Here is a 26,337-nt window from a genome sequence, read left to right as displayed (position 1 = left end):
ATCTCACCGTGTGTCCCTCCTGGAGGACTTGGGCCAGCCAGAAGGGATGAACCACCCCTGACCCCCGGGCGTCACGGTAACTCTACCAGGATCACGGCACAGAACGGGGAGGGGAGGGGAGGGCGGGAAGCTGGTGTGGCAATGTCTACTTGTGGCCAGGTGCCTCTTGGGTTCCATACACACTCATCGGTAGGTGTTAGGGGAGAGACAGAGAGGGAAGGACAGAGAGAGACAAAGAGAGGGGGAACGGACAGACAGAGGGACAGAGAGACAGTAACAGAGAGAGATGGGGGGCAGAGGCAGAGATAAATTTGGCCTGGGCTGTCACTGTCCCCTCAGTGTCATTCTATTTGGCCCCTCTACCTCCGCGCTCATCCTTTGGCTGGCACTGTCGACAGCAGATGGGGAAGGCTGGGTAAGGAATAGTCTCCATTTGCCCCACGGAACCGGCGTGGAGGTGCTCAGTCCTCATCCCCAGACCATAAACCACATCATCGTGGTGGCATTAGGATGAGGACACAGGACAATCCCCAAGAGCCAGACGACAACGAGGGTGAGGGGTGGAGGGGGCACTCAGGGACTGCCCCTCCTCCCACAGAACCACCCAGATGGCCAGTGCACTCCACACAAACAACACCCCACACACGCAAGTGAAAGGCTTCGTTTCCCGTGGGGGAGGAGGGGCAGAATCACCAAACTGTATTGTTACTGTGAGTATGGTTTTAATACCTTCGAGCACTCACGGACACGCGAAAGCCACCTTCTAAAAAGGAAGCCAGCCCAGACCCCACCCGTGACAGAAGAAAGAACGAATGAGTGCACGCGTTCTGCGCTCAGGGCCCCCCCGCACAGGTCCAGCCCTTGTCGAGGCTAAGCTGACATTCCTGTCATTACAAGTTCAAATGCTAATTCATAGCTACAGCGAGTCCGGTGCCAGCCAACGCACGAATGGCTATCTGAGTAAAAGAAGACTCAGGGGCTGGGAGCTGTCCCTGCGTTTGCTTTCCTATGTCTTCTGCTCATCTTCCCCTCCCCATGCCCCTGGGGTGGGGGAAGTGAGGGGACATCCTTAGTCTCCTAACCGGGCAGCCTGGGACAAATGGGCCCAGATCCGAGGGGCTCTTCCCTCCAAAGCCCTCTGCCCTCCTCTGCTGAAGGGTTCTGCAAAACCCAGAGTGCAGCTTAACCTTTGCTTGGTTTCCACGGAAAACACCTTGTACTCTCAAACAACCTGGAGACAGAACTAGCCAGAGACAAATACTCATAATAAACGCCATCGTATTCTTCAGCGGGGCTCAAACATCACTATAGTAAATATAATATAAACAGAATACAACACGATACTTAGGCTCCCGTTCCTTAGTTCAAAGAAGGTCAACTCTCCCTCGCACGTGACGATTCGGTCTTCGTGGGTATATACTCTTCCCCGTTTATAATCTACCCAGTTTCCTGAACCTCTAGGACTGCTTAGCCCAGATTGGGGGTGGGTAGCCACAGACACAGACACACACACTGACACAAATTGGTGTCGGCAGAAGACAAAGCACACGAGCTGGGTGCTGGTGGCTCAGCCTATCATCCTAGCTACTCAGAAGGCTGAGATCTGAGGATCAAGGTTCGAAGCCAGCCAGGGCACGAAAGTCCATGAGACTCTTATCCACAGTTAACCGCAAAAGCTGGAAGTATCTCGGTGGCTCAAAGGTATACAGTGCTACCCTTGTGCAGAAAGGCTCAGGGAATCTTGACCCTGGATTCAAGCCCCATAACGGACCCCCCCCAAAAAAAATAAATAAGATAAAATAAACGCGATGGTCAGACATGCGTGGCTGCTCGTGACTCTGTCAGTTACACTCACAGCCTTTGCCTCCCCTCTCTTCCCTTCTCCCTTAAGTCTGTGATGTCGGGATGCTCTTACGACACATGGGAGGGCCCTGGATGGCCGGGCAGACAAAATGCCATCAGTGGGAGAAAACATGGGACTGGGCTCTGCGCTCTCCCAGCCACACATTTCTACTTTGCTTCCTCATCGCCGTCTCTAGAACACTGAAGGCACCCCTCCCAGCCGCTGCCCCCAAGTGTGGCTGTCCCTCTTAAAACCAGGTCCTGAGGACCCTGGGGGCTGGGGAAGGCACCCTCTTCCTCAAGGTCCCACTGCCCGCACGAGGAAGGGGTGCCCGGGGTCCAGAGATGGTGACGCCATCGAGCAGCAAGACAGAGGCAGAGGCGGATTCCCGTGGCGTCCCTTTGTGGTCCACGGTCCGCCTGCGTGGTATTTATTGCCTTTGAACTTTGGCACACAGGTGACGTGGCAGGAGGCTGGGCTGTGGCCTGGCCGCTCCTGTTGGGTTAGGTTGCTCTGGAACTCGGGGGCCTGGGGCCGTCCTGCCTTGCTGCCTGCTGGCTGTTCCAGGCTCCGGGAGGCAATGCAGAGATCTGCATTTGCCTAACAGCTCTGAGCTGTTAAGTCTTCAGGAGGCTGAAATAATGGTTTCACATTTTTGAAAAGGGGCTATAGGGTATTTCTGGAAGCAAGGAGCTTTAAGAAAACGTGAAATCGTCTCCACGGTGCAGCAGTTGGTGACAGTCAGAACCCCAAAGGCTATTGAAATGACCATCCTGCTGTCTCACCTGCCCGGGGTTTGTCCACGTGGCCTTTGGACTGTGAGCAAATTGCTCACAGCCGCAGGAGTCAGAAGCAAGGTCCAGGTAATTATTTCCCAGAGACACTTTGATTTCTTCCCATCTTGAAAGATGAACTATTAACAAATACTCTGATGATGTGTCAGCCATGGAATGAGCTCACTGCTCAAAACGATTCTGTCGCTCCTAAAGTAACCTCTGTGTGTGTGTACGCACACAAGCATGCGTGCTCAGTTCTGGGGCTTAAACTCAGGGGCTGGGTGGCATCTGAGCTTTTGTGCACAAGATTAGTGCCTTACCACTTAAGCCACAGCACCACTTCCAGCCTTTTCTGAGTGGTTTATTGGAGAGAGGAGTGCACGGACTTTTCTGCTCCCTGTCCCCCCATCTTCCAACCACAATCCTCTGATCTCAGCCTCCTGAGGAGCCACCGGCAGCCAGTTTAACTATTTTAATGTCCTCACCCTTCAAATCTTGGTTTCCCTTCACAGGCAGATCACCCAAGCCAGCATTCCAGCCGGGGGAACGACCATCTGCAATTCTAATGAGCTCTCAGGTAATGCTTATTAGATCAGCCGCTGGTCCCAGAACAAAGCTTTCCATCACCCACTCAACCAGACCGTGGGGATGTCACTAAGTAATTACTAGGAACTGTCTCCTGATCCCAGGGTCGGCAGATTGCCTGGAAAGCCCCCCACTCATTAGAAGGGCCTGCCCTAACCCTCTCCAATTAACGTAAGAGCTCACAGGGGAATCGCAGCCCGCAGAACCCAGACCCTACCCTAAAGCCACCGGTTTTCCCACTCCACCTCACATCTCCCTTCCCACCTCTTTATTGCTCATTATCACTCTTCCCAGCAAACACAGCCCGATAAGCAGCCAACTGACTTCTCCATAAATATAGATTCTCATGACAAACAAGACGAAAAGGGGACAGAATGGAAAGGTGTTACATATTCGATTTATTTTAGGTTCCAAACCTATTTTTTTTTCCCTTGCCTGATTTCCATGAAGTCATTCTGTTTTGCACTTTGCCTTCTGAATCTGTTTTTCCCGTGAGTCTAAAAAGACGCTAAGGGGGGTTCGTAAAAGGTCTATTAGTCTTTCCAAAGAAATACCTTCTTTTTTAGTAAAGAAATGAGAAAAGTAATGTCGTCAGTACCTGTTCTGTCTCACAGAGGTATAACACTGAGGGTTTAAAAATAACAACAACCCGTGTTTTGATCATTAGGAAAAAGGTCGCCCTAAATGGACGACACGAGAATATGTTCATACCGCATTTTAGCCGATTTTTCAATATTCAAATCTGAAACTCCCTGAGATTTGAAAAGAGGTGTGCATAATAAAAAAGGAGGTTCTGTACATTCTTGGGGTGTGACGTGTCAACAAAGACTGGCATCTCTGCCTGGTGACCCATGCCTGTAGTCTCAGCCCTTGGAAACCCAGCCAGGAAGGTGGCCTGGGCCCAACTCTGCCCACACACACAAGAGGAGGGGAGAGAGACACCTGAACTGTTTGTGATCCCCTCACTTATTGAATTATTTGATTAATATTTTCTTAAGTAACGTACCGGTTAAGAAAAGGCCATTGCTTTATCGATGTGGAAAAACCTCCCCCACAGTACTTGTGTCCCTAAACAAGTGACACCTTTGGATCTAAACCAGGAGAGGGGTCCAGTGATGTGAGCTGCTTTCACCGTGAAGTCCTGGGGTCTCAGGGGCAGTGCTGTGAACCCCAGCAGATCCTAGTTCCAGCCTTCCTGGCACCAGCTGCTCTGCAGAAGGGCTGGCCTGTTCCTATAGCCAGCCCCAGTGTGTGTGTGCAGCCCGCCCCAGGACACACCTCCGCGCGTGTGCACACGTGTGTCAGGGTGGTGTGAGATGGTCTGCTCATTACCTACAGGCACACTGCCCCACAGGCCTGACCAGAGGGTCCTGGTACTAAACTGCACCAAGTTTGGGGCCCACGGGTCCCGAATGAGCCTCAAAGCTACGTGGCTCCAGCCGGTGACCGTGCGTCCACCCCTGGCAGCTGTCTGGTCCTGACTTGAGACTCGATTTACGGAGCTTCGTCCTCACTTCCGGGGGTCCAGTGTGCTCCCTACGATTCTTGAACATTTTTTCTTAAGGTATGTCTTCAAAATTCACTTTTTTAAGTGTCTGCCATTTATTTTTTGGGTGCAGGTCTGAGGGCTGGAACTCAGGACTTGGGCTTTTTGTTGTTCATCAAGACTGGCCCTCCCTCCACGACCAGAGCCACAGCTCCACTTTCCGACCCTCTGCTGGTTCCCTGGAGATCAGAGTCTCACAGATGGGCCTGCCCAGGCTGGCTTCCAACCACGATTCTCAGATCTCAGCGTCCTAGGATGCTGGGACCACAGGCCTAAGCCACCAGGGCTGGGCTTCCAATTCCCTTCTGCAGTGGGAATCCTGCAGCCAGCGAGGGCTGGGCGATCCTGCCTGTGCGTGGACGGCCGCTGTCACCCGGCAGCTGGGCTCAGAGCAGAATGGGGTCTGGTCCACATCCAGACGCTTGGGTGAACGCTGCCTCGGGAACTAAGGCAAGCAGAGGCCAGCCCAGCCTCCCCTCTCCTCCATCCTGCTTCTGGAAAGAGCCATCTAAGAAGAGGTACATGCTCTGTAGACAGAGCAGTAGAAACCACTAATTTAAGAGTGCTTGGCACTAGCTGATAGGAAGGCCAAATAAGCACTTTTCAAGCTCTCTGATGAATCAACTGGAAATAAAAATAAAAATCACTAGAAGCAAACAGTAAAATGGACCTGATAAATCATCTCTTTGATGTCTCTGGAAATCAGGGAGGGAGCAGTAACAATAATAATCACCTACGGAATCCCACTAATAGAGTCAAGGATGGACTGACAGACAGTTCTGTACGCCCTGGAAGACCTGGGCCACCTGAAGCCACAGACCCGGGAATGAGCGCTTCTCAACAGCCTGAGACGTTCACGGGGCCTCGGTGGTGTGCAGGAATGCCGAGTCCCGGCCTGGAGAGCATCTGGAGAAGATCAGACGACTCTCGCTCCCTGTGACGGGGTGGGGGGGGGGCAGAGGGGCTGAGGAAGGGACGGGAGCTGGGCCAAGGGCAGTTCTAACGAGTCCAGCAGCCCACAGCGGCCTCTCCTCTGATGTGTGTGTGTGTGTGTGTGTGTGTGTGTGTGTGTGTGTGTGTGTGTGTGTGTGTGTGTGTGTGTAGGGGGCTAAGTTTCATCCCAACCCTGCCAGCATCCAGTGATCCAGGCGAGAGACATGAAATAGGAATCGTGTTATTTATAATAAGTGGGAAATTATACTCTTCTAATGAGGCATAAGTCCAATTACTGTTAACGGACGGTGCCGAGTGAATGCCTTCCCGGGAACCACAGGAATGTGAGGACGCCATTTAGCCCAAACTTGCATGCTTTCCTTCAGATCCACACTGGACAAACGAACACCTGCTGGGGCATCTAGAAGAGAAGATGCAGACCTCTCTCTCCCTCTCTCTCCCTCTCTCTCCCTCTCTCTCTCTCTCTCTCACACACACACACACACACACACACCTGCTAAACGTGACTTCCACGCCACAGGACAGACTCGACTTGGTTAGCTGTGAGCCCGGATTCCATTATTCTCATCCCTGTGGCTGGGCCTGCTTCCAGGGAGGGCCATTCTCCTGGGTCTTCTGGTGGGCATCTTCACATCATCTGTTGGCCAGTGAGGGATCCTATGTGCGTGGGAACAGAAAATAGGGAACTGTACCCCATGTTACAGTGTGCATAGGAAAGGGTGAACGGGTCCTGTATCCTCTTTTATCACTTGCTTCACCCCCAACACCGGCAAATAAGCACCGCCTCGCTGCTTAAAACCTTGGTGTTCTAGGTACCCCCCTTTCTTTTGAACCACTAATTTCCTCGGTATTTCCCTTTATGACTTCTAAGGCTACTTGGTCTTTATTTTAAAGGCAAAAGATCACCACTTTCACAACGTCAGCGGTGTCTGCGTTATTTTAGGAAAGGAGAGATTAGCAGGGGAAAGGAAGCTCATCTCCCAGGTCATCTGATACCATCATCTCAACCCTTCCAGAGCCTGCATGAGAAACCCGGCCTGGGAAATCATACTCCAAAACTGCTAATGTTAACATGATGAGATGATACCCAGAGGCTCATGATAGGTCCCTGGACCTGAAGAGAGGGGGGGCTTCGGAGGGCCTTAGGAGCCTCTGCCTGTGTCCAGCTGGGATCTGGGTGGTCTGAGGACAGACCCCGGTCCCCCAGCACCCAAGGACACTGCACCTAATTGGAATAATGGAACCCTGGGTTTATCTTGCGCTCTGTGCTGTATTCAAATGCTCAGGGCAGCGTGCGATGAGAGGGAGCTTGGCTTTCCGATCACTGGATCTCCTGAGGACCACTGGCTTCAGAAAGACACCCTGAATCTGAGGTTCCATGGAGGGGTTTCCCTGGGCCTCCAACCTGGAGCCTCTAGTGGGAATCATCCCTTCCCTACCCCCCAAAAAACCCCCAAAACTTCCTGTCTGCTGTTCTCTCCCCAGGACAGGAACATAACATGGTCACAACACAGACTCTTGGGTTGGCTCTGTACTCACGCTGGTCAAAGCAGCTCCGGCAGGAAAATCTGTGAGACTCTTATCCCCAAAGAATCACCAAAAGGCTGTGGTAGAGCCTTGGGCAAAATGATCAGGGACAGTGTCAGACCCTGAGTTCAAGCCCCAGGGCTGGCACCAAAAAACCAGAACCACGTATCTGGCTTTGAAAGGTGATATGCACACATAGGGACTCCATGAATCCTTGAGCCACTCTGTGCGGCTAAGGCCCTGGCCTACTTCCTTTATAGAGGAGGAATGGAGGCCTGAGGCCAGCCGAGACTGGGCTGCACCCATTTCCCTCCCCAGCCACCAGTTCACCTGCTGGGCAGAGGCTTTCCCCTCCTCCCCTCCAACCACACCCCCAGGCCTTGTTTTAAGACAGGAGGACATGCTGGGTGCCCACGTGGGATCCTCTGACCTCCGCCTCCTGTGTCACTGGGATTTCAGCCCCACCCAGCCAGGTGGACCCCACATCTTGATCTGACCCCCCCGAGACCCTCCCGGGCCATAAGCACAGCACACCCCATCCAGCCATGTTCTGTCTGCAGTTAAAGGTGGACAAGCTACTACAACCACAGTGAGAATCCGCAGAGGAGTGAGTCTGTCTGGGCTGAGGGCGACAGCGGGGCTTAGAACATCTAATCCAGCGCTGGCAGGAAGGGTATTCCTGAGTGTCAGTCACAGGATGCTGGCAGGAGGGTGGCACTGATGTCGCCCGTGTCAACCCCAAAGAAAATCGGGACCCAAAACACGACACAAAACCTGCCAATCACCTCACCACAGGATCTTGCAGACAGATTCACAGACAGAAAGGCTCAAGGACCAGCCAGAGAGCGCATTCCAAGGGAGCCCGTGGCTTGCTCCTTGGCTTCACCTTTCCCAAGAATGTGTTCAAATAATCCCATCTGTGGCCGCCTGTCAGGCGTGGAAAGCTTTCTAAAGCAGGATTTGTGCAAGCGGAGGTGTGGCTCAAGCAGTAGAGTGGCAGCTTTGAGGGGAAATTGCCAGTGGAAGAGCAAGAAAGAAGCTCTGGGTTCAGAACCAAAAGAATAAATCAGCAAGCATAATAATAATAATAATAATAATAATAATAATAATGAAACAGGCTTTTGTCACCGGCCATTCCAACCTGTCTAATTTTAACCAAGCTGAAAATTAAAAAGCCCATTGTCTGCAGAATGGCTGAGAAGCATACTAACACATTTACATTGACAACAGTTTTAGTCGAGAGGGGAGATTGTTCTGTTTTTTCCACAGCAGGGTAAAGATGGGTGGGTGGGATTTTATAACCCTGGGAAAGAGCTTTGCAAAACGCCACTCTGATGACTCGATGGCTTTCGGGGTCAGTGAGCGGTGTGGAGTAAATGGCAGTGCTCCAGGGTCAGGTTCCAGAGCAGGGCGCTGCTCGAGGCTCAGGATGCAGCCATTGAGCGGAGTGGGGAACCCCACTCTACACCCAGAATCGGGGGGCTCCAGCCTGCTTCCACCCATGCAGGGAGGGGTGCAGGGAGTTTCAGACACTACCAAGATCGCCTACATGGGGCCACTTGCTAAATCCACGAGCAAATGGCTTTGTAAGTGGTCCCAGTGGATGCCAGACAGGGCCAAAAATGAGCATAAGACCTCAAAGTTTCAGAAAGAGAAACCAACAATAACCCTGTGCACGTGGGACCGAGGGCTGAGTGCAGTACTGGGGGGAATTCTGCTTCCAGGAGGAGAAAGCCCACACTAGCCTACACACCCGGGCACCGTGGGGTCAGCCGGCACCCCAGAAGCTGCGAGGGGGGGCTCCTCAAAAGAAACGCCCCAGTGGGACAGGAATGGGGTTGTGGCGGGAAGCAGTACTCACTTGTAAACTCCTTTGGGAGCTAGAGCAGAAGCCAGAACTCACACAACCCGCTGACTCAACGTCATGGCACAGCTACGTTTTGTGACTTGTGGAATTTTTATTAAAGCAACCTTGATGTCTCCCAAATCTCAAGCTCCCCTCTAACCCCCACCCTCACCCCAGCTGAGTGCCTGGCAGGGCCGCAGTGTGACGAAGCAGCACCCGTTCCATGCCCGGCTCTGGCTGCCCCGGCTCTGGCTGCCCCCAGCCCCGCGTCATTAGCACAGGTCTATTTCATGTGGTCCCCAAGCCCAGGGAGGGAAGTGAATTATAATTGGCTGCCACAGGACTGTGTGGCACTGGCCGGGCCGGCAGCGAGAGGGGAGAATGGAGGCTCTGTGGGGCGGACGCAGTGGAGTCCCTAGACCACACTGTGCTAGAAAATGAGATTTGGCTCCATGGTGCTGGAGCTCACAACGGGCTCCACAGGCCCAGGCGCTGGTTGCTGGGCGGATTTTAGCTCCTTTAGTCAGAGTTGCCTTTCATTCAGAGATCTGGAGCCACTACAGAATGGAAGGAGGGGTGGGGGGTGGGGGCTCCTGGCCACAGAAAAGCTCAAAGAGGGGCTGCCTTGCCAGGACGTAAGAGCAGCTACGCATGCTCAACACCACAGCCCTCCCTCCCCCCCCTCCCTCTTGCTCTGGATGGGTAAGAGGGTGGGTAAGAGGGGTTCTACAGTGAGGGAAGGGTCTCCATTCTGGGTCATGAAAACGGGGTGTGAGTCTGTAATCACAAGCCACGAATAGGAATATTGATATATATTTTTTAAAAAGTAATGTAAACTGTATTTTTAAAGCAACACCCTGCGTTGAAAAATAAAAAAAATATCTGCCAGCCCATTAATGGGTAACACAAGAGTGGATCAATACTAAGCCAGGGGTGCCGTTCAGAGTTTGTTCTTGACTGGCAAAATTGAGAGAAAACAAGAAAGGGGAGGAAGGGTTAGACTCAGAAAGAGCCTCGAGCACTCAAAAGACAGTTCAACTGCCGCCATCAAAGGCGGGGCTGAGAGCCCCACAAGCTGGCACAAGCCCGGCCAATTATTAACGGGCACAGCAGACCAGTGGGTCCCTGAAAGCTAATTCCAGGGTTTGGCTTTGTTTTGTAAACCGATCTGAACAAAATGTTTCCTTCCACAAAACTATCCAACAGCAATCACCTGTCAATGATGCTTTTTTGCCGCTGTTGTTTTGTTTTGTCTGGAAGGGCCTTACTGTATTTAGTGCAAAATTATCAAGAAGCGATAAGAGCAAATTCATTTCTAGAGATTCTATCTGGCCGTCCATAGCCGTGTTCACCAGTCACCAGTCACGGGTAGGAAGTGAATCTGTGAAAGAGTAACAAAGAGAGATGGCACAGTGTCCAACGCGGCAAGACAACTCTGCTTGACCAGCGCCTCGGGAGAGCTGTGAATGGCCTTCAATTTCCCTCCCTCCTTGAGAGGGTTCAGTTACACACGCACACACGCACACACGCACACACAGGCCAGCATGTGAAACAAGCATTCGATACCCGTTTGGGGATTTTGTGACAAGGGGCCCGGGAACAGAATGAGCCTGGCTGAGACCGCCACCCCAAGTGTGAGGTCACTGGTGAACGAACCTCTGTCCACATCTGGTCAGGGCCCAAGTCCATTTTGTAAGGAGCACAGAACAACTGTCTGGGGGATCCTGGTGGTGGGTGAAGACCCAGTAAATGCCATTGCCACCACCACCGAGAGACGCTGCTTCCCATTGGCTGTGGCTGGGGACACCCCATCTCCCACTTCCTGCCTGATAGCCGACTCCCCAATCCCTGAGTGGCAACATCCTCCAGCCCTCCCTCCTTCTCTCTTTCCCTCCCTCCTTCATGGGACAGGCCAAGCTTGGTCCGCTGGACTAAATCATGGGGACAGAGGAAGCCAAAATGTGTGTTAATGACTCACTGGGCTCTGTCTCCTCAGGATACCTGGGTGACAATGGGGATTTATTTTCTAATCCTCCTACTCCGCTATCAAGTATTTAATTCAAACCCCTTGCTGCCGTCATGTCATGTAAGACATAGGACTTAGAGCTTCACCAGAGGGAATACACTTGTTGCTCTCTCTACAATGGCTTTGAGTTAGACATGAGCAGAGACCTCTAGGCTATCTGTTAGTGACAACTCCACATGCAATAGTACCACAATATAAACTCAGCCAGGGAGAGGAGAGACTCCCTGAATATTTCAGTCTCCATCTCCCCATGCACAGAAATGGCAGCTCCCCCAGGCCCCCCTCCTCCCATCCCCCAAACCAGGACCCAACCCAACAATGACATACTGAATATTCTGGAAATATCGGGTGGGCTCTAATTTAGCTCTATGCCCACAGCAAGCATGGCTTAACTAGTTCTTTCATGAAAATGCACTTGGGGTAATTTAAGCTGGTCTGCTTGGGGGCTTATGGAAGGGTGTTTGGGGGGGGGCAATACTGGGTGTGAACTTGGGTACTTATTACTCAAAAGTTCTACCACTTGAGCCAGACTACCCACCCCTCCAGTCCTTTTGGCTTTCATTTGTCTTTCAATAGGGCTTCCTGCTTTTGCCTGAAGTTAGTCTTGGACTGCCTCTGCGCGTCTCTACCTCACAAGTAGCTGGCAGGGTAGGAGTGCACACACGCCCTTAATTGGTTATCTGAAATCCTGCCCCAACACACAAATTAACCTCAAGACAGGGACAGGCAAAAAAAAAAAAGTCTCATCTGGACATATAATCACTTTCCAGTTTTAATTTCATGCCAAGCATCCACACCCAGCTGGTGACACAAAGGACATAATTTAGTGAATTCTAAAAGCTTGATACGGAGTTAATAATTAACTTTTACTGGGCATTTACCAGGCCCCAGCCAGGGTTCTGTCATCAGAATCACCTTAACAAAGGAGTCACTATCAACTACTCTCAAATGTTTGGCAATTTCACCAAGATCTCACAGTGGACTAGAACAGCAAACTCTACAGCTCCAACCACCAAAGAAAGAAAGAAAAAAGGCGACAGGGGCCATGGGGTGTCTGTCACTCAGTGTGTGCACAGCACTGTGGTGGTCTTAGTTGTTTGCTCTGATCTTAGTCTGAAGCCTCTGGGGAGGCCCCCACCCCTCGCCTCCCGAGCCATCTTCACAGAACTCGTCTCAGTCCTGATCCAACATGGAATCTCTCGGAACAACCACACGATCCTCAAAACCTACCGGGAATGCCAACGTCATTGATGTCACCAGCGCCTACCGCATCCTTCCTACCCCAGTCCAGGCTGCGGGGTGGGACTCTCCCCAGCGGCTACAGAGAAACCCTCGTGGAAGCACAGGACCTCGTTCTCTGAGGGCAGGGATGGGAAAACATGGACATCTTCATCTCAAGACTGACACACACACACACACACACACACACACACACACACACACACACACACACACACACCTGGGCCATCTGGTCAACCAGCCGCCATCTACGAGGGACTGCAAGGCCTTGCTTTGGTGTTTCAGTCCCAGGGCTTGAACTCAGGGCCTGGGCGCTATCCCCAATTTCTTTTGCTCAAAGGTGGTGCTCTACCCCTTGAGCCACAGCTCCATTTTTGGCTTCTTTAGTGGTTCATTAGATAGGGTCTCATAGACTTTCCTGCCCAGGCTGGCTTTGAACCACACTCTTCAGCTCTCAGCCCTCTGAGTAGCTTGGACGACAGACGTGGGCCACCATAGCCTGGTTGCCAAGACCTCTTTGCTACTTGTACTTTTCCTAGATAAATTATTTTCCAGTTAGATCTTACCCTATCACATAGCATCCCAGAACTTCCTATTTGGGAACGGTGCATTTTTACTTCTTCACAACCCTTCACATCCTGTATCACAAATGCTTTAGGGACCTGGGCGGCGGGCAGGGTGGGGCTGCCAGCTGGCCTCTTAGGCAGGGACATTCTCTTGATTTTCTCACCTCTTTGGGATCTAAACAAAAGCAGCTGTGCTGGGATTAAGTGACGCTAGAGGGCAGTAGAGAGGGGGGAAGGGCGGCCCTCAGCAGGCACTGGGTGGACACACAATAGAGGAGCAAGCTCCATGTCAGCTCTCCACCACAGGCCCTGGGGCCCCACAGCATATAAAATCACAGCGTCTCTCTAAAAACGAGACATCCAGGCAGCCTCCTGCAGGCTCTCCCTTCTAGATACATGTTCACCTGTTCAACTCCTGTGACACCACCTGCAATGTCTAACTGCTTACATCTACTGTTGAGCTTATTTCAAGACAACATTAGACGGGACCACAACTTTTGTGTGACAGGTTTTACTTAGAAAACCAATGTGATGGGCAAACAGACTGCTTCTCTTTCCCAGGACTCTACACAGTATGGATTTGTTTAAAAATGAATATTAAAGACATTCAGGACCCAGTCTCCTGAAGATATCTGCACTGACCCTGAAGACTGAAATCATTAAACTCAGATGCCCACCTTCTATCACATGTGCCATGAAGATTCATTCTAAATAAATATTCAACACGTGTTCTTCCATTGTTTGAGCGGTGTGCAGTTTTAGCTCAATGCAGTGCGCGTGCGCAGACACAGACACAGACACACACACACACACACACACACACACACACATTGATTAACACCATCTTATTAAATAAACAAGGCAGCAGAGGTGTTATTTGCATTTTGTGAGTTACATCATTCTGCTCCCGCAAGGCACTGTATGTGACAAATGCCCATAAATATCACCTTCTCCCTGCCGCCATGTGAGGCACAACACCTAACTCCAAAACTCAAAAATGGTTCATCAGATACAATTATTCAGAATAAAAACGGAACTGTTGGTTCCCACAGCCTCAGATTTTCACAGGACTGAACCACTTTGTGCCCAGCTTTTGTTTTTTTCACCCTTTTGTGATGCTGGGTATTTTGTTTTGAACTTTAAAAAAAAAATGGTTATAAAGGTGCCGGGCAGAGGAGTTAGGTAAGTCAGGTAAAGCGTAATTTCCTCTTGGGCAATGGCAGCACTCCCTTGTTCTCTCCCAGTCCCCGCCCCGCATCGGTCTGGGGCGGTACTTTCTGTGGGTTCCCCTGGTATTGTGGCATGAGGTATGCCTTGTGCTGGAAGTCTAAACGTCCTGAATCGGAAGACTCCCAGTCTTGTTCCAGAGCTAGGGTGGGCCCAGTAAAACTAGGTCAGCATACTTTGAGGTAGAGACCGGCAGAGACTCTTCTGTCTGGGAATCTGTCACAACCCCATCTGTGAGCCATGGTGTTTTACGTTCCTCCAGCTCCTTCACAGCTAACCACGGGCTGAGCTACGCGGAATCTGGCCCCTCTCTATGCCTTTGCAGGTGTGTACATCAACATCACACGCCGTCTACAGAACCCGTCCTCCTTGGTCAGTGGGGCCCAACCTCCACCAGCAGGTCTCGAGCCCCTTTCCGTCCTCAGGACGCTCTTGTCCCCTCACGGGCCCCTTCTGTGCCTAACTTCAAGGAGCATGTCTCACAGCTAAGGCGAGTCCCATCCCAGGGTCTGGTTCATCCCCTCGTGTCTCCTGTTCTGGCCTCGCCAGCGTCAGGGGAGTTGCCATGTTACGACTTCATTTAATCCCTACCACAAGACAAGGTTTGAGTGGCAATGAAAAACACCACCCGGCCCCTGCTCTCCTTCAGGGATGTTGACTGAAGCTCTGCAGCAATGCGCCATGAAAAGCAGTGCTTTGAAGCCTTGGGGAGAGTCCCTGGGATGTGCTCCGTATCTGGGTCACCCCCTGAGCCCAGGAAAAGCAGGGGATCCCAGGAAAGTGGAGGCCCTTTCCCCTCAGCGCTGAGCCTTTGCCTCCCCAGCCCTAAGTTCATTGCCAAATGAACCAAATATCTGCTCCCTGGGCCACCTAGCCCACAGCAAGGCCTGCGTGCCTGCCGGCTGGGGTTCTGATGAGATTCAGCGAGATGCTATTTACAGAACTTGCAAGCCCCTGAGTGGAGGGGGGAGCTGAGGGAGGACCGACGAGAATGGAAGAGCACACACTGTCCTGGTCCCTTGCAAGGTCCACCAGGAAGAGTCTGCAGCTCGGTAATAACACGGTGTGGGCCTTGGCTTTCTGGTGCCCAGGCCAGGCCTTGTGTTACACACCTGGTGTGTGCAGGGGCGAGGACCGAGGGCTGGAGACAGAGGCAGTGACACGGTTGGCCTCTGCTGCTGGGAACGGATGTTTTTAGGCCATGTTGACTGGCTTAATGTGCTGGACACAGCAAATGTGAGATTAAAGCTCCACCCTCCGGGATCCCTGGAGAATCCATTCATCAGCATATCACCATGTTCAACTTCCCCTCGCCACGGATCAGAGGAAACACCTTGCAGATAAAAGTTGATTGTGTGAGAGAGTGTGTGTGTGTGTTTGATTGCACATGCTTGCTCACACACTGGTACCACAAGCTCCAACTCAGGCCTCACAGTCTTGCTCAGATATTTTTTGCTTCTGGTTGGTGCTCTGCCACCCAAAGTCACGCCTCCAGTCAGGCTTTTTGCTGGCTGATTGAGAGGAAATCTTATAGACATTACCCCCTCGCTGGCTTTAACCATGACACCCCCCCCCAAGTCTTAGCCTTCTAACCACAGCAGGTATAAGCACCACGTGGATACATTGTTAATCTGTTTTATTTTTGTCATTTTCCATTCATTGTACAGAGAGGTTTCAACTCAACGCATCAGTTTATAAAGTTGATTTTTTTTTAAACTAAGAAACATTCCCCTGGACTATCTTCATTTTATTGTAAACACCTCTTCTCTTGGCAAATCTGGGTTCCCGTCACCAGATACCTTTATTTCTATTAAAAATAAAGCTGTGTATATTTCATTAGTAAGAGATCACTCTGAAAATTGCTTTTGATAATCACTACCCCAGAACAGAGTATAGAAAATATTACAGATCAATTGGATTTTAGTAATTTCTCATTAAGATGCCTACAGATGGGTAAGTCTAATTGTAAAAGCTAAGCATTTATAATTCATAAGCACAAATTATGCTAAACTAGATGGGTTATAAGCTACAAAATGATTGTTCGCACAGGAATTTAATTCATAAGTTGGCATTTATATATTAGATCTAACTTTTATGGGACTCCCTACTTAAAAGTTGAATGTAAATAGCGCATTAACATTCATAATTCAGCTTCTGGTATCTGTTCTAAAACTCACGATGCAGAAGTTACTTCCAACCAAAAGCTGCTCCCAGTCCTCTCCAGGTTCTGTAATATTACCTCATTTCTATGCCTCTGTCCTGCTGAAATGATTGGGGCAAGGTAAACGCTGCCAGCCAGGGCCCATGATGTGGTTTTACCAGAACCCATCGTGGTAACCTTCCAATCCACCCATGAGCCAGTGACAGCCCACCACGCTGAGGCACGCCAATTCCTTTGAAAGTAAATGGTTCTTCTAAAGAATCAAAGACACGGCATGTGGCAACAGCTATTCCTCACGTGGTATTTCACTCTGTATGGGACTGGTAGGAAAGGACAGGGCAGGGAACAGGGGACAGGGGATAGGGGACAGGACCCCACTTCTCATGGTCACAGGAGACTGGCATGGTTGGCATGGGCAGACCATGGAAGGTTCAAGTTCTTGATGCCTGAGCAGGCTCCATCTACATGCCTTGGAATACACACACACACACACACACACACACACACGCACACGCACACACACACACACGCGCACACACACACACATACACGCACACACACACGCGCACACACACACGCACACGCACACACACTGTATTTGACTGACATCCACACAGAAGCCATTATACGTATTTTTCTAAAATACTACATTTGATTCCACATCCAACTTAATGTCCCCCGCTAGTCTCTGCCAAAACATAAACAAAACCCACTTTTATTCTTAGTCCCACCATACTCTACTTGGCAGCTTCTTCATTCTTTTTTTTTTAAACAAGTAACTTGGAGAAAACTACAATGGATTGGCAAAGGCATGGTTTTGGATGCTTCTGGGAGCTCTAGGAGTGTGTGTGTGTGTGTGTGTGTGTGTGTGTGTGTGTGTGTGTATGTGCGCACGTGCGTGTGTTAGTTGGGAGATAATTACAGCCTATGGGTAAGCCACACCTGCTATGACACTTGAAAGTGTTTCTCCCCTGGGAATGCCGGCCAGCTCCCAGAAGAAAGCCAGGACCATTCCAGCCCCTGGTCTCCTTCTCATTCACTTCTGGTCACCGGGTGTGGTGGGCGAGGGTAGGACCAGCCCCAGGCCCCACGAGGGAGGATTGAAAAGGCATGTTGATCTTTCACCCAACATGGGGCAGGCGGGCTCTGGGGTGATTTCAAACAGCTTTGAAGCTTCCTTTGAAATAGGAACTAGTCATTTTCTAGTTGTTGCTGGGTTTTCTAAGTGACTAATTTTCTAGATTAGAACCATTTGTAAGAAGTGCTGTCTGCCTCTTCAGAATCTCCCTTCATTTTTTTCTTTTTTTCCACGTGATGCCTTGGGTATCCTGAATTCTGTATCGTTTGCTTCTGGAAGTAGGAGATTACTGTATCTTTGGGGCTTAGCCACTTGAGGAAGCTCCCGTCTGTGCATGTGTGTGTGTATGTAAGGGGGAGCCAGGGTCTGTGACCAGGTGACATTTTGAACAGAAGCCCACAGCCTCACACTGTACACCCCCCCACCAAGCATGCAACTTCCCCCCTTCTGCACCTCACACCCCCAAAAAGCTTTCCTTGACTCTCACACAACACTTACACAACTGGCTCTTTGGAAAACAATAACAACAAAAGAGCAAAATAGTAAAATGACTGGAGCAATGGACAGTGTTCTTGTTCTCGGAAGACAACACTTTGGAGACATACGGACCCAAATTCAAAATGTAATCCCCTGCCCCTTTATGGCCAAACACAGAAAGATAGCCTCTGCACTTTCAGTACTAAATTAAAAAAAAAAAAAGAACCCTAAAGATTAAACCCAATGGAATCTCTAAATGTTTACATGGCCCCAAACAAAACACATCCTGATGTCATCTTTGCTTATTGAGCAACCTGCAGGGCCAACCCCGAATGGTGGGGCTGAGACTGGGCTCAGGCTGTGATGGTCTCATTTCACCTTGATAAATGGCTCTCAATGCAGTGCTCGTGCCCCTCTGCTTTCCGAGGGGAAGATTAAAGCAGTGACATCAGCCCCCAGGACCACAAATCACGTCTTCCCCGCCCCCCGCAGGAGAGAGGGGCGAGTCCTGGAGAACGGGGAGACGCACTGGAAGTTGGCTCTTTTCATCTCACCCTGAATTACAGGAGAAGTGGTTCTCAACTCTCGCACAGCACCAATGCCCACAGAACTGCCAGCTCGCAAGCCCCAGGAACAGTTTCAAACCTTCCCCAAGACGCCCGGCCCTCTCCCAGGCCCTGGAGCTATGGCAACCGAGCAAGAAAGCAGCCTCCATGATTAATAGATGACGGTGGTCTCGTGACAGCGTCTGGAGGGCCATCGCTCAGGATGCGAGCGGGGATTAGCCCAGAAGCCGTCCCCGAGGCCATTAGCCAGCATCCTTGGGGCAGGCCGGCCACTGGGGCCCTGGTAGCAGCCTGCACTGGCTCTAGGGATGGCGGGGAGGGGCAGGCCCAAGGCCAGCCCTGCTCCTGGGTGTCCTAGGCCCAGGACACACACCCCGGAGACCCCAAACCTGAGAAGGAATCTGCACGTGTAGCTGTGGAGGGACAGAGAGGAGGCCCCAGGGCTGGGTGGTGGAGGGCCTCCTGCAGAATGAGACTACCTCACGAAACATCTCCACCTTCGGGCAGTCAGCACCCCAGACACCTCCTTTCTCAGGCAGAGTCTGGGGCCAGAGGTGTCTGAGCTACCCTGACCCAGACGGGGCCCGGGGGCAGAGACAGAAGAGAAAGAAGCCACCACACAGACAATGCTAACCAATAAGGGACATGTAAATGCGCAATGCATGTACAAATCTGCACGCACGTGTACATGAGTGTATATAAGTGGTACACCTATGTGTATATGTATAAGCATGTAGGCACACAGACAAGTGCATGTGCACACCAGTGTTTACACACATACATATGTAGATGTTACAAACATGCACACACGTGTGTATAGAAGTATATACACATACATATGCATATACAAATGTGTGCACGCACACACTTATGCAAACACATAAATGCACACACGTGTGTAGAAATGTGTTTGGCACATGTGCATATGCAATCATGCATACACATGCATGTGAATATATACACATATGTATGTGTGTATGCATGTCTGCATGTGAGTGCACACGTGTGTGTACACATAAAGGGCATGCCTGTGTGTGTGCATATATGCAGGCACACAACACATGCATATGTAAATATGTATGCACACATATATAAATGTATGTGTGCATGTGCATTTGCACATATATGTACACATGTACTCACTCACACATACTATGCTAGTACTGGAACATGACCTCCCACTTTGGTGGTTTTTTTTTTTCACTCAAGGCTAGTGCTCTTCCACTTGAGTCATGGCTCCATGTCTGACTTTGTGGTGGTTCACTGGGCATTCAGAGTGTCACACGCTTTTCTCTCCCAGCTGGCTTTGAAATGTCTCTCTCAGCTCCCAGCCTCCAGAATAGCTAAGGTTTGCAAGTGTGAGCCATCCATGCCGGCCTCAGTAATGTGTCCCTAACACTCCCCCCCCAGGCTGTGCCTTCCTGGGACTTCACACTAGACCCTGCCCAGTCACGGCTGAGGGCTTCGCATCCATTTAAAGGTTCTTCTACTCCATAGTTTTAACTGGCATGGAGGTGGCACTACAGGTGATCAGTAAGCCAGACGCTAGCAAGAACCTGACGGCAAGGAAAGGCCGGGTCTAGAGGCAGCACCTACATGCAAAGGCTTACTGAGGAAGCTGGGACGGCCCCGGTTAGAAGGCCCCAGGCCTGGTGTCACTCTTTCCTCCCAGCACGGGGCTGTGGAGAGGGTTCCAGGAGACACCTGGGAAGCATGAATTCTGGGGGAGGTGTGGTGAGCCTATCCGTGTGTGCTTCTTCTGCTGGGCCTTGTACAGTGAGTCCAAGAAGGAGAGAGAGAGAGAGTGTGTGTGTGTGTGTGTGTGTGTGTGTGTGTGTGTTTGTTCAAGATCTGCAGCTCAGGGGCAAATGGTGTGTTTGACTTGTATGCTATGAGCATGTGACAGATGCTGCTGTCGTCAATCTGCCCTTTGGGCCCGTATTTCCAAGACCCTGCACGGCCTGCAGACTGCTCCTGTTGCATCTGCAGTTTCGCTCGGTTGGTCTGGCTCCTTCCAAAGTCAGGAAAAGCCTCGCCCCTCCCGGCTCCCTGCACACAACCTGCTCACACGCTTCCAGCCCCAAACCCCGCCAGGGGCCGGCCCAGGACACAACAGCTGTTTCCACCCTTCTTCATTGAACAGCCTCACAGCCATTTCCTTTTGCCTGACCCACCCCCTACCCCCCCAAAAAAAACCCAACCCGGTTGTCCTGCTTTGCCATGACAACTGTAGTTTCCCAAATAAAAGGAGCACTTTGTATTAACTGAACACTTGCTGGGATCCTATTACCCCTGAGCGCAAGCCACACAACTAGCACGTGCAGGCCCACGCACGCACACAGTTATCACACTCAACATTTGTAAATGGAAACTGAGGCAGGAGACCTAAGGAACAAAGGCATCGCGCAAATGGCAGCAGAAAAGTCCAAAGACAAAATCCAGGTGTATTGTAGTACACCCAGAACCTAGAGCCACCACAGAACCTAAAGCCACCACAGAATCTAACGCGCACCTTTCTCACCACCGAGCCTAACGCACACACCCCAGGCTCCACGAATGGTGCCCGGGGCTCATCTTGACCCGTCTGCTGACCAATAGGATCTCAGAACTGAAATGGGCCACAACTCTTCCTTTTCAAACTCTGGCTGGCAGGGAGCCATTCCCAGGACCTGGGTGGGTGGAGAGTCACCTCCACGTGTCTCTGCTGACATTCTCTTTAGCAGAGTTTCGCCCAGACTCCACATGATGTGTGCATTTCCAATAAAGCTGAGGAAGCGATTAAATTTCGAGTTCCATGTCCTTTATGTGAAAACCTCTGCCAGCAGTGGCTGTGCTTGTGCTCTGGGATGGGTGAGGGCCCGGGGCAGACAGGAGCTCATGTCCCAGATTCTCAGAGCACACGTTATGGTTTCCCAAATGCAAATCTCACTTGATGGTTTCAAACTCTTCTCCTTGCAATCATAATGCCAGGTTAAAACAATTGGTTAGCATTTCTTTAAAATGATGAGCATCAGAGAAGTCAAGGTGAGTCAGAGCTCAGGCTTTTCTTTGGACTCCCGAGTTCGGGACTCAGCTCTCAAGAGTTTGCCTACCGTCTCAGCACAGAGAAGCAAACCCCTTGCCATTCTACACTGACCTGGAGAACTGTGGAGTGATTTTTTTCTTTTCTGTTTTTTTAAACCAACTATTGCAAACTAACAGAACCAAGGGGCCCCGGGTCAGAAGCTCCAGCCCCACAAATGCCAGCTGTCCTCTGTGCTCTACTTCTATGGGCAAGTTGATTTTACATGACTCAGTCTCCCTCTAGTCCCAGCCAGGTGTGTGGCAGATGTGTGTGTGCTGGGGGGGGGAAGAGAATGCAAGTGGAGAGAATCCCATCCATCGATCACCCGGGGAATGGCACGAGACCTCCTGTGTGCATACCTGGTGTACAGCACATGCACCAACACGCGTGGAGTCGGGTATGTGGAGTTCATTTGATCCCAGCTCAGCCCTGGCAAGCCAGGGCAGACCAGAGAGAAGACTGGGCAGGTGCCTGGACAAGGAACTCTCTGGAACCTTGAGGAAGCCCCGGTCAGGTCCTGTGTACTTGAACCCCAAGGGGTCACAGTGCAGGCAGCGGGTGGACTGTGGCAGCTGCAAGAAGCACTTGGCTTTTGCTGGAAGATGGGGAAAGGGTCTGAGGAAATGATGAAGTCTGCCTTACCGTTGGTCTGTTAGTGTTTTGTTTGATCGTGGCTGTGTTGGTGTGGCTATACTGAAGAGTGGGAGCTGAGGGGGGGAGGGGGAGGGCGCCCTAGCACACAGGCCCCAGGAGAGAAGCCAGCAAGCCTTGGCCAGTGGAGACCGGTGAGGGGGAGGATCTGGAGGGTGTCACATGCATAAGTGTGTGTGTGTGTGTGTGTGTGTGTGTGTGTGTGTGTGTGTGTGGAGACTGGAACCCACAGCCAGCCAGATGTGCTGGGAGATGGAGGAGGAAGGAAGGCTAACTTTTCACGTGGGGGGACTCAGATGGAATTACTGTCATGGAAATTACAAGATGAGTGGCGAATCTGTGGGTGAAGAATCAGCATTAAGGTGTGTGTGTGTGTGTGTGTGTGTGTGTGTGTGTGTGTGTGTGAGCACTGGGGCCTGCACGTTGTCCCTTAGCCTTTCACCACTCCAGGCTGGTACTTGACCGCTTGAGTCAACAGCTCCACTTCCAGCTTTTTGCTGCTTAAGTGGAAATAGGACACCCATGCCCAGGCCAATTTGGAGCTTCCATCCTTCCACCTCCACCACCCGCGTGGCTGGGGTTCCAGGCGTGAGCAGGGACGCCCGGCCTGGACGTGAGAGGGTGACGTGTCTGTTCCAGCAGTGGGTCGGGGCCTTCCCCATTAGTGTCATCGGAATTGTTCTCACGTTGCCAGGGCTCACGTGGTTCGCAGGCAGCATGCCCTTGGGTGTAGACTGTTCTGTAGGCCTCCCCAGCTCCCCCCCAGAGGTTTGTGGGCATGATATCTTATTTGCCCATTTCCCTACCTCACCAAATCCCCACGAGGCCGGCCTGCGGTTGCCAGCAGAGAATAGCTCAGTTGCTCTTTGCAGCACAATTTAAGGCAGAGGAGAAAAGGCCTCGGCTCTGAAATAGAACTATCTCTCAGAGACAAGATGGCTCGAGGGCCCTCCCCCAAGAGAGAGGGGGAGGGAGCAAGAGAACACTCCAGTAATTCACCTCTCCCCCTAGCCCTCAACAAGGTGGCTGGCCTTAACCCAGAGCTCTGGAGTAAACAAGTCAAGGATACCCACCGTGGGAGAAGGCAGTAAATCCTCTAAACCTGCAGGGGGAAGGGGGGAGAGGGGGCGGGCACAGGGGGGAGGGGAGGGCTCTGCATGGGCGCAAATGGCTAATGCCCCATTAAAGCATCTGCAAGCCTCCACACAAACGCGCAGGATGGGCAGCCTGATTCTTGCGTGGTGGTTGTGAAGTGGGGGTCAGGTGATGGGTGGGAGGCTTCTGGGTCCACGTCCCCTCCTTCCTTACAGCACACAGGCAGAAATGCCCTGAGCCCACTCCTCATCCCGCTTTCACCCAGTCTGGAGAGTGAATCCACCCCATCAGATCACAAGCAGGGGCCTGGGAGGGGGGCCTGGGAGGAGGGGCTGGGGGGGCCTGGGAGGGGGGCCTGGGAGGGAGGCCTGGGAGGGGGGCCTGGGGGGAGGGGCTGGTGGGGCCTGGGAGGGAGGCCTGGGGGGAGCCTGGGAGAGGGGCTGGGGGGGCCTGGGAGGGAGGCCTGGGGGGAGCCTGGGAGGGGGTCTGGGGAGGCCTGGGAGGAGGGTCTGGGAGGAGGGGGGCTCCCAGCTGAGAACGCACTGGAGCAGGTGCGGCACTGACCCGGCCCCCGGCCTCCCCGCGGAGTGCCAGCGGCCCACGCGAGCCTGGGGACCCCGTCCGTCCTCTCCACGGCGGCCAGGCCTGCCCTGGACTGGGGGAGCCGGGGCCCTGTGTGTCCGTGTGTGTGTGTGTGTGTGTGTGTGTGTATGTGTGTGCGCGCGCGTGCCACCACCACCGTGTAGTAAACGCGTCCCGAAGGCACAGACTTCCCGTGGGGAGGCCAAGGCCAAGGCGGCGACCCGCTCTCCACGCTCTCCACGCGTTCTTACTGGAATCTACAGGCTGAGGATGCTGCCTCGCCCTCCACACCCGGACCAAGGCCGAGGAGGCCGGGGCGCCGGGCCGGGGACCCGAAGCCGAAGCCGAAGCCGAAGCCCCGAACCCGAAGCCCCGGGAGCGCGGGGCGCGGGGCCAGGGACCCCAACCAGACCTCCGGGCGAGCGGGGCGCAGGGCCGGGGACCCGAACCCGAAGCCCCGGGCGCGCGGGACGCAGGGCCGGGAACCCGAACCCGAAGCCGAAGCCGAAGCCCTGGGAACGTGGGACGCAGGGCCGGGGACGCGAACCCGAACCCGAAGCGGAAGCCCCGAAGCCGAAGCCCCGGGAGCGCGCCCCGGCCCTCGGACCCCTCCGACCCCCCGCGTCAGGACGGCGTCTCCGGTCACGATAACAACGTGGGGTGAGTGCGGGGAGAGGGGCCGTCCGGACTGGGAACCGCGCCATGCCTCCGCGGCCGGCAGTCACCTCCCTTCCCCAGGCGGGCGGCTGGGGAGGCGAGGGCGGCATCCACGCCGGCGCCGGAGCCGCGCGCCCCGCGCCCCGGCTCCCCGCGCCCCGGCTCCCCGGCCGTCCTCGCCACGGGGCCGCCCGCGAGGCCGGGATGGAGACCCCGGCCCGAGGCCTGGCCGCCGGCTTTGTCGGCTGGCGCGGGGAAAGCCGAGAAAGTTGAGTGAGCGCGCGGGTACCCCCCACGCGCCCGGCCACGCGCGCGCCCCGAACCCCGGGAAGCCGCTCGACCTCCCCGCCGGCCGCCGGCCCGGCCACCTGCCGCGCGCCCGCCCCGCCCTCGCCCCCCGGCCGGGTGATCCGCGCCGGCCGCAGCCCCGGGCCGGCGGCGCCCGCGCTCCCGGCGTCCACACAAACTTTGCCGGGCTCGGGCGCCGTGGCCGCGCGCGCCCCGGGGGGCGGGGACGCGGGAAACACTCCGGGACCCCAGAAGCCCGGGTCCGGGACGGCTCCCCCAGCCCGGGCCGCGGGGGAGCCGGAGCCGAGACGCCGCCCGCCCCGGCCGGGCCGCGGGCAGGGCAGCGCCCGGGACCCCCGCCCCGAGCCGGGCCGCCCCCAGCTCGGGGTCCCCACCCTTCCCCCTCCCGGGCGCCGGCCTCGGAGCCCGGCTCCGGAGACGCCGCGGCGGTGGTGGCCGGCGTCCCCGCCGCCCGAGAGAGAGCCGAGGCGGGGCGGGACCGGGCGGGGGCCGAGGGGCCGCACGGAGCTCGGACGCGGGCGAACAAAGCCCGGAACCCCCCTCCCCCGGTGCCCACGGCCCCCCGAGCCGGGATGTCACCCGAGGCCGGGCGCGCCGAGGCCCGGGGCCGCCACAAGTTCCCGGAGCCCGGCCCGGACCCCGCAGGCGAACAACAAAAGACCCGCCCGGCCCGGCTCCCTGCGCCCGGCCCGGCTCCCCGCGCCCGGCCCCGCTCCCCCGCCGCCCCCGTCCACCGCGGCGGCCCCGACGGGGCCCCCGCCCCTCCCCGCACCCGCCGCCCCCCGGGGCCCCGGCGGCCGCTCCACAAAGCCCGGCGCGAGGCGCGCTCCCCGGGGCCCCGGCGGCCGTACCTGGTTCGGAGCTGGTGCGGGCGGGCAGCCGGGGCGCGGAGCCCATCAGGCGCCCATGCCCGGGATCGCGCCGCCCCGGCCGCGCTTTGTCATCTCTACATGGGCGCCGGGCCGGCTCAGGGGCGCGGGCGCGCCGCGGTCATCCCCGCAGGCCGGGCGCGGGCGGCGAGGGCGAGCCCCGGGACCGGTCAGACGGAGCGGGGCGCCGGGGGCGCGGCGGCCATGGGCGGCGGGCGCGGGGGAAACTCCTCTCCACGCGCGCTCGGGCTGCGGTCCCGCGCCGGCGCCGGGCTCAGGCGGTCATTCCGGGGCGGCCCGGGGCGCCGGGTCCGGCCGGGGCGTGGCGCCGCCGGGCGATGCTGGGCGCCGCGCTCCGCTCTAGGCGCGCATCGCCGGCCGAGCTCCGCGGGGAAGCGGCGCCGCCGCGCGCGGGCGCCCGGGCTGTGGCGGACGGCGCGGGGAGCGGCGAGTGCAGCCTCGCCCGGAGCCGCTCCAACTCCTCTGTCACCGGAGAGGCCGGGCTCCCGGGCGGAGCCAAGTCCCGGACTGGATCGCAGGGCGGACGCTCCCCTGCGGCCCCGCCTCCTCTGGCTGGCGTCTCGGCGGACCCGAGCGAGAGCCGCGGGGCCCGGGGGCGGGGGGGACGGGGGAGGAGCGGGACCCGGCGGACCGCGGCGCGGCTGCGGGTGGCGACCCCTGGCCCCGCCGAGG

At 54.5% G+C, this 26,337-nt stretch overlaps 1 protein-coding gene across 1 annotated transcript in view; it reads right to left on the bottom strand.

Moving 5' to 3' along the window:
- Window positions 1-26,059, bottom strand: part of Sema6a (semaphorin 6A) — a 92,051-nt gene extending 65,992 nt beyond the window's left edge. Inside the window, exon 1 of the mRNA XM_090325406.1 lies at window positions 25,627-26,059. The gene's annotated coding sequence lies outside the window, so the exon portion shown is untranslated. The remainder of the gene's footprint in view (window positions 1-25,626) is intronic.
- Between the last annotated feature and the right edge of the window lie 278 nt (window positions 26,060-26,337).

Source organism: Megascapheus bottae, chromosome 38, assembly GCF_031878675.1.
Source record: "Megascapheus bottae isolate mThoBot1 chromosome 38, mThoBot2.hap1, whole genome shotgun sequence".
NCBI lineage: Eukaryota > Metazoa > Chordata > Mammalia > Rodentia > Geomyidae > Megascapheus > Megascapheus bottae.
This window is presented reverse-complemented; position numbering and strand designations above follow the sequence as displayed.